Source organism: Paramisgurnus dabryanus, chromosome 4 (assembly GCF_030506205.2).
Source record: "Paramisgurnus dabryanus chromosome 4, PD_genome_1.1, whole genome shotgun sequence".
Taxonomy (NCBI): Eukaryota; Metazoa; Chordata; class Actinopteri; order Cypriniformes; family Cobitidae; genus Paramisgurnus; species Paramisgurnus dabryanus.
The window spans coordinates 48,759,770-48,772,693 of record NC_133340.1 but is presented as its reverse complement, the minus strand read 5'-3'; the positions used below and the strand labels follow the sequence as shown (position 1 = coordinate 48,772,693).

The 12,924-nt window shown below is 40.5% G+C and overlaps 1 protein-coding gene across 1 annotated transcript in view; it reads left to right on the top strand.

Moving 5' to 3' along the window:
• prkx (protein kinase X-linked) overlaps positions 1 to 12,924 on the top strand; it is a 374,991-nt gene that overhangs the window by 317,164 nt on the left and 44,903 nt on the right. The gene's annotated exons all lie outside the window — the stretch shown is intronic.

Here is a 12,924-nt window from a genome sequence, read left to right as displayed (position 1 = left end):
TGAAAAATTTACGAAAAACAAAATACTCTTTATTTGGCTGTTTATTCCCCCCATGTTCACTTGTCTCCGTTTCCCTGTTTTTAAGAATTAAGGCGGTGCAGTAAGTAGAACCTATCCATTAAAATTGTGACTTTAATTTATTGCTCCATGCGTAATTGTTTACGTTGTTCCTAAACCGACGACTTTTCGTGTGGACACAACAGTTTTGGCGACGAGAATGGGATGTTTTACTAAAATGGACAGAGTTGTGAGTAACTAAAAAAAAAAGTGGATGACTATACCGCGTTAGTAAAAAATGGCTTTTGGGAAGCCTGAGGATTTCCACTTTGATGAAAGTGAGGAACATTTCGATGCCTATTTGGAAAGGCTCGAACAGTATTTTACTGTTAAAAAAAATTTTAACAGTTGGAGGCTTGCTAAAAATTTGCAAGCCTCCAACCTCAGAGTTAGAAGAGATAAGTGTGTGTTTTTTCAAAGCAGTGTCTCGTACTTAGGACATGTGATTGATTCTGACGGCATCCATCCAATGAAAGAAAAAACGGATGCTATAAAAAAGCTGCCATTCCAGAAAACGTGACAGAACTCAGATCTTTCTTAGCATTGCTAAATTACCATGGTAAATTTATTCCAAACTTGTCAACCATCATAAAGCCCATGACAGAGTTGTTACATAAAGACGTGCCCTGGACGTGGTCTGAAAATTGTCAGGCAGCTTTTGAAGATGCAAAAAGACACTTAGGGCTCTATCTTACACCCGGCGCAATGCGCGTCACAAGTGTCTTTTGCTAGTTTCCACCCTGCGCATTTATAATTTTCACGTTAAGCGCCACGTTGTTAAAATATCAAATTCATTTGCGCTCCCTTTAGCGCCCATGGGCGTTCTGGGCTGAAAATGAGGTGTGTTCAGGCGCATTGTTGGCGCGTTGCTATTTTGAGGCAACTAAAATAGACTACGCCATTGACCAACAAAAACCTAGTCTAAAGTCAATGGCGCAATATGTTTTTTGTTATTTAAAGAGCGCATTAGTAATATGCGCCTACAAACGGGACGACAACGCGGGTTTGCTTATCACATACATGAATGTGCAGCAGCACAAAAACGCTGTTAAATATGAAAGATTAAAGGATTGAATGTAAAAGATTATTATTGAGTCTCTTGGACATAAATGAGGACTAATTATGAGATGTTAGAAGGCACAAAGAGCTGCTTCACCTGTAGCCTGGTAAGTAAATAAATTATTTGCTTTAAACAAATACATCTATTTTTAAATGTTTTTAAATAATTCTTACAGATTTATTATACATGATGACACTGTACCTGTGGATATGGTGAGATGAGAAACATTTTAAGTAATGCTTTGTAAAAAATCCCATATGGCGTTCTAGTGCTGAAACGCTTTGGCTCTCTACACGTTTGTAAATCCTTTATCTCTTGTTTGTATTTTTAGAGTACAAACCTTTTCTTGCATATTTGCAAATTATTTTATGAGATTACATTGATTATGTAGGATATCAATACATTTAGGACAGCAATTCAAAGCCTGCTATTTGTACTTCTGTGACTAAGAAAAAGAAAAAGGCTTTTAAAGGTTTTAATTTTAAAAAATTAAATAAAAATGAAAACAACACATTTTTAACATTATTCTTAAACTGGTGGTCTTCTTCCTCCGCTTAGTTTTTCAGTTTACAAGGTCCGTTATTTAAATAGGGATTACGCACAGCGCCAGCGCAACTGGCTTTTAAAGGGGATGAGAGCTGAGACTCTCATTGGTTTATTGCACGTTACGCCCAAAACACTCCCATTACTCATTTTGAAAATATGTACAACCCTTTTCGACCCTGCGCTCAGCGCACAAACCATTTTTCACGTTTTTAAATTAGCAAAAGTGGCATCGGACACGCCCATTTAGACCGTGCGCTGTGCGCTTTAGACGATGTGCTTAGAACGTTAAAATAGGGCCCTTAATGTCAAACCAAGTTCTGATTCATTTTGATCCTGATCTACCATTGATCTTAGCATGCGACACATCTCCTGTAGGAGTGGGTGCAGTAATCTCACACCGAATGAGTAATGGTAGTGAAAGACCAATAGCTTTTGCTTCCAGAATGTTGACAAAAACCGAACAAAACTATTTGCAGATTGAAAAAGAGTCTTTAGGACTAGTATTTGGGGTAAAGAAATTCCATGAATATTTGTTTGGAAGACAGTTTATACTAGTTAAAGATTATAAGCCACTGCTAAAGATTCTGGGACCTAAAACAGGGGTGCCCACACTAGCCGCAGCTAGGATGCAAAGATGGTCCCTCATCTTGTCTGCATACAAGTATGCAATTCAGTACAAGAGATCAAAACATCACAGTAATGCGGATGCATTATCGAGACTTCCATTAAAAAGTGAAGATGACAGATCAAATCCAGTATATAGACTGTCGTATCTTGATGAAATCCCAGTTACAGAAGTTGATATTGCACAAACAACAGAGACAGACCCTGTGCTTCAAAAAGTCAAGGACTACGTAATGAGTGGTTGGCCAAAATATCTCGTGGAAGAAAAGATAAAACCATATTTTGCAAAGAAATTTGAACTTTCTGTTGAACATAATTGTCTTCTGTGGTGGTATCGTGTGGTAATACCTGAAACATTACGTGATAGACTCTTAGCAGAACTTCATGATAGTCACTGGGTATGGTGAAGGTGAAATCATTGGCCCGAAGTTATTTTTTGTGGCCTACACTTGACATGAACATTGAAGAGATTGTGAGTCAATGCAGTGTAGGTCAGCAGCAATGCAGCATGACCACCCCTGTCCCAGTACATACATGGAAATGGTCAACAGGACCCTGGGAGGGAATCCACTTAGATTTGCTGAAGATCATCAGCCGATGTTTTTAGTGGTGATGGACGCTCATGCAAGATGGCCTGAGATTTTTCCTATGCAGTCAACTACTTCAGCAAAAGCAATTGAAGTGCTAATGTAGCAACACTACCCAGAGACGGGCTGAAAAAAGTGCTTTAATTAGAGACGGGTGCGCTTTAATTAGAGACAGGTGCGCTATGGGTGTAGGTGTACATAAAAGGAAGGTTTCCAGCATTGTTTGAGCGTGTTGATGGGTGGTTGCTGCTGCGACTTTGGGCGTTAAATGTCTGATGTTTTCTTGGTGGATCTTTGAGCCGTTTGGGACGAGCATTTGATTGTGGACTTGCTGCATTTTGGGTGGGTCACAGTGTATAAATTAGTTTTTATTTACGATGAGCTGTTGACTGCGCTTTGTTCATTTGTCTTAGTATTCCGGGCTGTATTATTTGTGCCGTGCTGTGGTGTTAGCAAGGCTGACTCTATTAATCAGGTTTGTATACTATCGCGAGTTATTTAATGTAAAGGGAGCTGTTGTTTGTAAGTGCTCTATTTGTTTACATAGTATACATGCCGTGCGGAGTTGGTCCATCCTTTGTCGTGTCAGCATTGCCGACCTGCAAATAATCAGGTGGGTATGCTACTGATTTATTGCATGCCGATTATGAAAATTCCATCATTATTGCTGTACTCTTCTCTTTTCAGCTTAAAGCGCTCCAGGGGTATATGCTCATATGACACTGGGTAGCTGATTATGACCCAGTGACCCAGCTTCCCCTTCTTTTTGGTTCTTTGTTATTATTATTTTTCTCTTTTTTTTTTTGAGTACCTGCCCGGCGGCGTACATTTCTGCGACGCCTGGTCCGCCCCTTCATTTGTGCTGTCCTGTTCCTGGGAATAATTGTGGGACAGGGTATTAACTTGTGCGGGTATTCGCCACTCCCGTATTGTTTCAACCGGAGGAGGTTTGCGTGGTTGTATGGTACATTTGTGGTCGTGTGCATGAGTTTAGTTAAAGTGTGTGTGTGTGCGTAACTTATAGTGTTTGTATAGTGTGAGAAGGACATGTTGTTTAATGTGTGTGTGCGCGTGTGAATTAAATTGTGTATAGTGTGTGTGTGTGTGTGTGTGTGTGTGTGTGTGTGTGTGTGTGTGTGTGTGTGTGCGTGTGTGTTTGTGTGTGTGGTAAATGGATTATGGTTTAAGTGAGGAATGAGTGCTAGTTTGTTTACTTTATCTTGTATTTTGTTATAAATTACGATATGATTTATTTTGTTTTTTTGTTTATTTGATTTAATATTGGTTTCACAAGTTAGTGTTTATTTGGTTATTTTGTGGAGCGTGGTATTCTATTCAACTGTTAGATCGGTCGGGGAGGAGTGTAACTTTTCTAAATATTTCTTTTTTTGTAATTGTTCACTGAGTGGTTTGATGTGTAACTTTTTGTTTCTTTGAAAAACGTGTGGTTAAGTGAGCCCAAAGAAACTTGTAATTAAAGTGTGTGGTGAAGTGGAAATTTGTTTTTCTTTATTTCTCCCTGTTATCCGATCTGAACTTTTGATGTCTGGTACCTAATCTAGTGTTTTTAAATGAAGCTAGCTTCACTAGTCTTGTGCTAACGATATTACATTAAATTGTGGTTTTACTCTGTAAAAATAAAGTGGTGTTATTTTTTGGTATTCATGTCTCCTCTGAATCTTTGTGGGAACTAACCTGTGTGCCATTATTTATATTTCCCTGGGTGCAATTCCCAGGGTGGCGTAGTCGGTGTTACAAAGACTTTGGTGTTTGCATAATCTTTAAGAGGTTCCAAATAGTACCTTGTTAAGGGTAAATTGTTTTTAGAATAACACCTTTGGGTGCCACATTTTGGCGTATAGTTGGAAGGGCCCCACACTGATTTATTTTAGACTTGAATTTGTTTTTTTGTATAGTGTGAATGTTGTGTTTGTTTGTTTCCTTTTTGTGTTGAAACAGGACAGTGGTGTGCACAGAAGGTCTTACCCATTTGGTAAGTGTGTCTAATTTCTTAAAAATGGATGAGGAATTACAGGAACTCCGTAATTTAGTGTTACAGTTGCGGGCTGAAAATATAGGGGAGCGGGAAGATCCAGAGAAAATAATTTTCGCATAACGTGAGTTGTATGGATGCTCTCAGTCCTATGTGGCTTTACAAGAAGCATTTTTTTCTAGGAGACAGCATGAGGGAGAAACCCTTTTGGAGTTTTCTCCAGCGCTCATAGGTCTACTAGAGAGGGTTTAACAGCGGTCGCCAGGTGGTTTGCTAAATGTTGATGCATTATTGCGGGACCAATTTGTTGAACATGTGCGTGAGAGTAGCCTTCGTCGAGAATTAAAACCGCTCATTCGTCATTAGCCAAATTCCACCTTGCTGGAAGTGCGAAGTGAAGCTATACGGTGGGAACAAGAAGGGACCCCAGGGGGCGCTAGGGGTGCAATACCACTTGAAGTCCTGCCAGTGGCTGTTATTGCATGCCACAAATGGGCTTTCCATTCCATACATTGGATATTTGGAACTAGAGGTTGAACTATGTGGTCATGCTGTACTAGAGTGTGGTATTCTGGTTGTTAAGGATCCCCCTGGAGGCATTGGGGGCCAAGCCCTTGGTGTCCTAGGAATGAATGTGTTGGGACGATGTTACCAGAAACTGTTTGGACAGCATGGTTCGGCACTTTTTAATTTCCCTTCTGTGGCAGGGGCACCTTCTTTGAGGCAGGCATTGCAGCATAGCCATCAGGTAAGAACTCACCCTTCTGGTGGGTCAGGGTGCGTTCGGGTACGTGGTCCTCGGACACAACGAGTAACAGGTGGTACTATTACGTTAATAGCGGCGACCTGTTCAGAGCAGTTTGCGGATGGGGTGGTACTCCTTGAACCCCCAGAGTCAGGATTACCGGAAAATTTGTTAGTTTCACCCGCCTTGGTTCGTATCATTAAGGGGACAGTTCATGTGCCAGTAGTCAATGTGGGTACTTTAGATGTTATGCTTTATCCGCATAGGGTTTTTGGGTAACTTAAGTACTGTACATGTGATTAGTTTACTTGCAGGAGTTACAGAGGTTAGGTCTAGTACAATATCAGCAGGTTCAGTAGGTTCACCAGTGTCTCACCCCACGGTACAAGCCTGCTGAAGAACAGAGCAAGGTTAAAGTCTTGCTACAGCAGTATCAGTCAATAATTTTTGCCGCTCACGAAAGTGACTTGGGTTGCACCAATCTCATTTCTCATAACATTCCATTGGTAGATGAGGCTCCAGTAAGGCAGCGACATTGACGTATTCCCCCTTGGGAGTACGACACCGTTCGGGCCCATATAAATCAGTTGTTGGAGTCCCAGGTCATTAGGGAGAGTTGCAGCCTATATGCCTCCCCTATTGTTCTGGTGAAAAAGAAGGATGGTAGTCTGCGCTTATGCGTGGACATCGTCAATTGAATGCTAAAACCAGAAGGGATGCTTTTCCATTGCCTCGCATAGAGGAGTCGCTGGATGCTCTGTCGGGGCCCGATGGTTCTCTACGTTAGATCTGGCTAGTGGCTATAATCAGGTCCCCGTCAGTGAGGAAGACAAAGCAAAGACCGCTTTTTACACCCCGTTCGGGCTATTTGAGTGGAATCGAATGCCGTTCGGGCTCTGCAATGCTCCCTCTACATTCCAGCGCCTGATGGAGCGGTCTTTGGAGACCAACAATATCAGTCTCTTCTGTTGTATTTAGATGACATTGTGGTCTTCTCATCATCTATTAGCCAGCACCTGGAGCGGTTAGGGGTGGTGTATGGGTGCTTGGAGAGGGAAAATTTAAAAGTGAAGCTAGAGAAGTGTGCCTTTTTCCAGCCTGAGGTAAGGTATTTGGGTCACGTTATTTCGAGCAAGGGAGTTGCTACTGACCCTAGTAAGATTGAGACAGTGAGACAGTGGCCCCAGCCCTCTACAGTTAAAGAGCTGCGTTCCTTTCTTGGCTTCGCCAGCTACTACCGCTGTTTTGTGAACGGTTTTGCAAAGTTGGCTGCTACTTTGCATCAGCTGGTAGGAGAACTGAGGGGAGGTAAGTGTAGGTCAAGGCAACAAGAGGGAGATGTGTTTTTCAACACTTGGGGTAAGGAGTGTCAAGATGGTTTTGAGGAACTAAAGTGTAGGCTTACCACCCTTCGGATGAGACGTTAAACCGAGGTCCTGACTCTCTGTGGTCATTAAAAATCCTAGGATGTCCTTTCGAAAAAAGAGTAGGGGTGTGCCCTGGCATCCTGGCCAAATTTGCTCATTGGCCTACTAATCATCTCTCATACTAATTGGCTATATCACTCGGTCTCCTCTCCACTAATAAGCTGGTGTGTGGTGGGCGTTCTGGCGCAATATGGCTGCGTCGCATCATCCAGGTGGATGCTGCACATTGGTGGTGGTTGAGGAGATTCCCCGTTCATATGTAAAGCGCTTTGAGTACTGAGAAAAGCGCTATATAAATGTAAGGAATAATTATTATTATCATTATTACCACCGCCCCTGTGTTGGCATACACTGACTTTACCAAGCCTTTTGTCCTTGAGGTGGACACGAGCCATGGGGGACTAGGGGCAGTCCTCTCACAGGAACAGGATGGTAAAGTGCGTTCAGTTGCGTATGCCAGCCGCAGTCTTAGACCCAACGAACGTAATATGTCAAACTCCAGCTCCATGAAGCTGGAGTTTTTGGCACTTAAGTGGGCTATGACTGAACGTTTTCGAGAATATCTGTTGGGAAATCGGTGTATATTGTACAATTATAATAACCCCTTCAGCCACTTGGCCACTGCCAAGTTGGGGGCAACAGAACAGCGGTGGGTTGCTCAATTAGAAGCCTTTGATTTCGACCTTAAGTATAGGTCTGGCAGGAGCAATACCAATGCAGATGCTCTGTCCAGGTTGCATCCTCCAATTGCAGTAGGGGAGCTGGGCCCTGGTACTATGATTCCGTCATTATTGAGGAGAGCCATGGGGGAGGACCAGTGGCGATTCTAGACAAATTTTACTAGGGGGGCCAAGGAGGGGCCAGTGTTTTACCAGAGGGGCACATAAAAAATGGCAAGAAAATATATTTAAAGGGGCAATAAGTAGGATTTTAAGTGTTTTATTAATCAAAATCAATGTCTTTATTCATAAATATGTCCTCATTGGTGTCAAATGTCCTCTGTCAGTGATCTGACTTTTCTTTGTAAGCTTAGAATTTCTTTACTTTACTTACATTGAACGGGTAAATCCAAGGAGGCATCCATATTAGAGCTGTAATCGGGCTTTAAAAGTTAGGCCCGAAATGTCCGGAGCCCGACAGAATGCAGCCCGAACCCGAACGTACATTTAGATTGACAGCTTTTTAAGAGCCCGAACCCGTTTACAGCCCGACATTATTTAAATGTGCGCACACACACAGCTTTTTTCAAGAATGAGAAATTTACACAGGTTTTAACATTATTTATTCATGACTAATAATCTACATGCCACTTGGAAGTTGAAACAAAGAAATAAAATAAGTCATCTGTAACATTGTAACATCTCATTCTAAATAGGCTTATACAATACACTATAAATATGCCAATAAAATTTATATTTCTTAACGAATTACATTAAGATAATACATTCTGAATTAAGATGGGTATTTGGCAATAACGAAATTAAGAGAAAGGCTCCGCGGGATTTGCGTCGGCACTTCTCTCCATTACTGCCAACATTAGTCTATATCATCTGTCTAAATTATGTATTTAAGACTCGATTCATATTTAGTTATACATTGAAAAACCAAGATTAGGCTACATGTTTTTGATGAGGAAAATCATTAAATCCACTGTAAATGAATTCAGCGCGATCCTGCGCTACTGATAGTGCAGCAGCATTGAACTTGACCGCTCATTTTACCTCACAAAGCCGGAGCGCAAGCCCGAGCCCGTGTAAAATGTTAGAAATGAAGCCCGAACCCGCCCGAGCCTGTCGGGTCCCGACGGATCCCGTCGGGTTCGGGCAAAGATCTTCAGCTCTAATCCATATCGTTCCGCCATACTGTTAAACTATAATAGCAGAGAGGGACAAAAAGCACTTGCCTACCAATGCATTTCCACAACGTGTTTTCATTCAGAACACATGAACCAGCTGCAACGGACAAGGAGATCAGCGATTACATAACAGCTACCGTAGTTGCAACACGCATTTGGAAAGGGGAGGAGCTAGTAAGCACTGTTCGTTTGAATGCAAAATACAATTCCACCACTAGATGGGGGTAGATCCTACTGATTGCCCCTTTAAAGCGTAACTAAACCTCTGGTCAGAGCCTGACTCCACCCACTGGTAATATTTGAAAAATGCAAGAAAAGTGGGCAGATCCCAAGGAGATAGAGGGCACAAACTAAGTTTGTGGTGAGATCGTAACAAGGGCTTGAACCTGCTTACGTCACGAGTCATTTTTTGGACCCAACATCCAATAGGAAAATTCAACTCCAATAGCCACCGTTCAACCTGAAGAGGGCAGCACTCAGACGTTTTTACACCATATATTGTAGTATTGAAACACTTTATATCCAAATGTCAAAAAACTTACAAAAATCAACAAACAGCACTAATAAAGCCCCATTCTTACAGATCATTAACTAAAAAAAGTTGGTTTAGGGTTACGCTTTAAAGATTATAGGGGTGGTTACAGGAATTAGTTTAAGACAGGACTAGGCCTTAGTTTAATTAGGAAATATAACTAGTTTTAACAAACATGCCTTACTAAATACCTTACTTGTGTGCATTTTGAAGCAAAACAAAGGGCACTGGTTTATTTTAAGATTTGGCATTTCAGTTTGGACAGCTCTTACATTTATTTTAGTCTAGGACTAGTCTAATCCCTTTCCGGGAAACTGCCCCGTAAACTTTATTTTACTTTATAATCATATAAATATTTATTTAATACAAGAGTGAGTGCAGGTGCAAAAGGGGAGCTTGGCTCTTTTCTAAAGCCCCCCAACCGAAAATCATGCGAGCCTACTCAATAAACTTTATGAAATGCAAAGTTTTATAAAGACAAACATTTGTTTTAGTTTACATATAAACACACTTTGCTAGACATTTAGGGACCACAATCTAATCAGTATTTAAAATAATATGTATTTCAAATTGTAAAATTTTTTATATGTAACATTTAATTATATTCCTCCAAATTTATGCACGTATGTGTAAGAGCATAATTACAGCGCTTTTTACAATGTGTAAACTTTAGAGATAAAGAGAGAGATGTTGGTTTTGCCGGTTGTTGATGAGTAACAGCTGTGAATGATCACAACCCGCTTAACCCTCTGGGGTCTAAGGGGTTTTTAGGGCCCTGGAGAAGTTTTGACCTGCACTGACATTTGTGCTTTTTTCAGTTGCTTAAAAACATAATAATGGCAAAAGTCTTATAACACTACATTCAGCACAAACTGGGCTACTATATTATATGATTAACATGTATGTACATGTTTGTATTTTTGAGAGAAAAATGTTTATGCATGGTTTTTGAAAAAGAAAAAAATTTAAGTGACTGATATAAGTCCACAAAACTCATTCTAAACATGTTTTCCCAAGACTTTTCAAAACAGGATCCAGTAGTCTAGAGTTTTTTCTTTAAAATGATTTGAAAATCATTCTGCTTACTCCTTCACATAACACAATATATTGATTTACAATTTCAAAGTCACTTTTTGGTTAGGAAGGCAATATGCAAGGAGGCTGGAAGCTCTTGAATAATCTGTGATTGACAGCTGAAGAACAAAACAATTGCATAATGAGCTGCATAATGAGCCTTTAGGCAGGAATGTGAAGACGTCATTGTTGTTACGTGTTTGTTTGTGAAAGCAACACAAAAGAAATGCCTTCCCATGCGTGATCCTGCTTTAAATAAACTTACTGTGCAGAGATATACGCGAATAAACTGGGTTTTAGATGTGTTTAGATGCGTCTTAATACAAAGTGGGTCAAATATGAGGAATATTGTGTGTTTGTGTTTGTGTGTGCGTTTGGCCGTTGATCGCGTCTGACGGAAGCACAAAGAAAACATAAGCGCATGGAGATAACTTTTATATACTAGGCGAGAGAAACCAAGTAGATGTGATGTTTGCAATCGTCTTTTATAAGAATACCAAAAAGCGAGTCAAATGAGGCATCGTGTGTTTGTGTGTGCATTTGGACAACGCGTCACACAGACAAAGCGCAGACACACTTGCATCTTTTATAAGAATACCACAAAGCGCGTCAAATATGAGGCATCGTCTGTTTGTGTGTGAGTTTGGACATCGATCCCATCACACTGATGAAGCACACACACTCGCGTCTGTCAGGAGATTTAGGCACGAGTAAACAAGTATGTGATGATTGCACATGTGCAATCGCATCTTTAATAATGATACCACAAAGCGCTTCAAATATGAGGCATTGTGTGTTTGTGTGTGCGTTTGGACGTCAATCGAGTCACACTCGCGTCTGGAGATAACTTTAGTTACAGTCACGAGTAAACAAGTAGATGTCATGTTTCCAGCACTCGGATTAAAACTCAACACAGCAGTGAATGGCTGCAGAGACGGAATGTCCATTGACTGTGGGGTTGACTAATGAATATGGATGATCTCTGCTCTTCTCTTCAATGGAGCGGGGCGTGGCTCATTATAGATAATGAAGCAACAGAAGAAAGACGGTACATCTCTCTCTTCTAATACAGTTAACAACGAATTACAATATTTGTTTTCGATTTCACTTACATTTTCCAAAAGCAGACATTCCAAGCATTATGTAGACATTTATCTTTTGTTTCTATGACAAGTATTCGTTAAGTTACAGTAAATTTTTCTGATGTGTTTCTGAAAGGACTTCACTGAGGGAGAGAGGACAAAATGCGCATCATGTTTATTTTCTTAATTTTGCGAAAAGCACAACATGCTGTTTTTATTGGGAGTGGACAGAAAAAAACTAGACAATTTAACGTTTTAAATGATGTATAAATCATATCTGTATGTCCAAAATCAGCAGAGTTATCTAAGTCTCTTTGGGGAGTGATTGAAAAATAAAGAGTTTGCGGCGCCCACGCCATAGCCGACCCCAGAGTGTTAAACAGCCACATCACAGGAGAACAAGTGAACAGTGTCCCAATGTCAAGTCAGCTAGTCCTTACTAGTGCCCAAACCTGCATACACATTCTCAACATCGGGAGATTGGGAACGAATTGAGACACTCCCCGAGCAGCAACCGCAGGCGGCTACAGTGATCGGGTGCGCCAAGGTTATTTTCGTAAACGAAAACTGAAACTAAGACTAAAACTATCAGCTAAAAAACATTTTCGTTAACTGAAATAAAATTAAAAATTCATAATAAATGAAAAACTAAAACTAAACGAAATGAGCAACAGTTATTTAAAAACTAACTGAAATAAAATAATTATTATCAAAAATAAGTATTCGTTTTCGTAATTAATAAGCTCTCATCCTGTGGCGGAAAATCTGAACAGGCTTTATAATAGACCCCTTAATCGCCTACGTCACTTTGACGTCACTGCTCTAGCTGGAGGCAAAACATACGAACTCATAGCAGGCGCGCTAAAAGTGTGAGGTTTTGACTTTAAAATGTCATCGTCTTGTGTTTTTGGCTGCCAAAATAGAAGTAACAGCACTTTCGTTCAAAACTAAAGTTATACCGGACCCCGGCAGACATTCCTTCACAGAAATAAAGAAGACAATTGTGGTTGAATGGACGGAGACGATCGCAAATAATGCTCGTGTTGGCAGTGCACACTTCATATCAGGTAAAATAATCTATCCATATGTATTGGTGTGTTGGTCTTATCTAGTACAAATCAGAACGTTTCTGTTTTATAGGTGATAAGTCAACCGTCAGTGCACTAGCTAGCTTAAATGTTAAACAAACAATAGATGTGTGTGCCATCCTTTGAATGATCTCTTAAAATAATCCCCATTGCTAATCATAGTTAGCCCAGCGATAGGTTACATTAGACAACAAGCCTTGACAAAATTCCCCAAACCAGCCGAAAATACTTCATATGTAGGAAATATCCAAAAC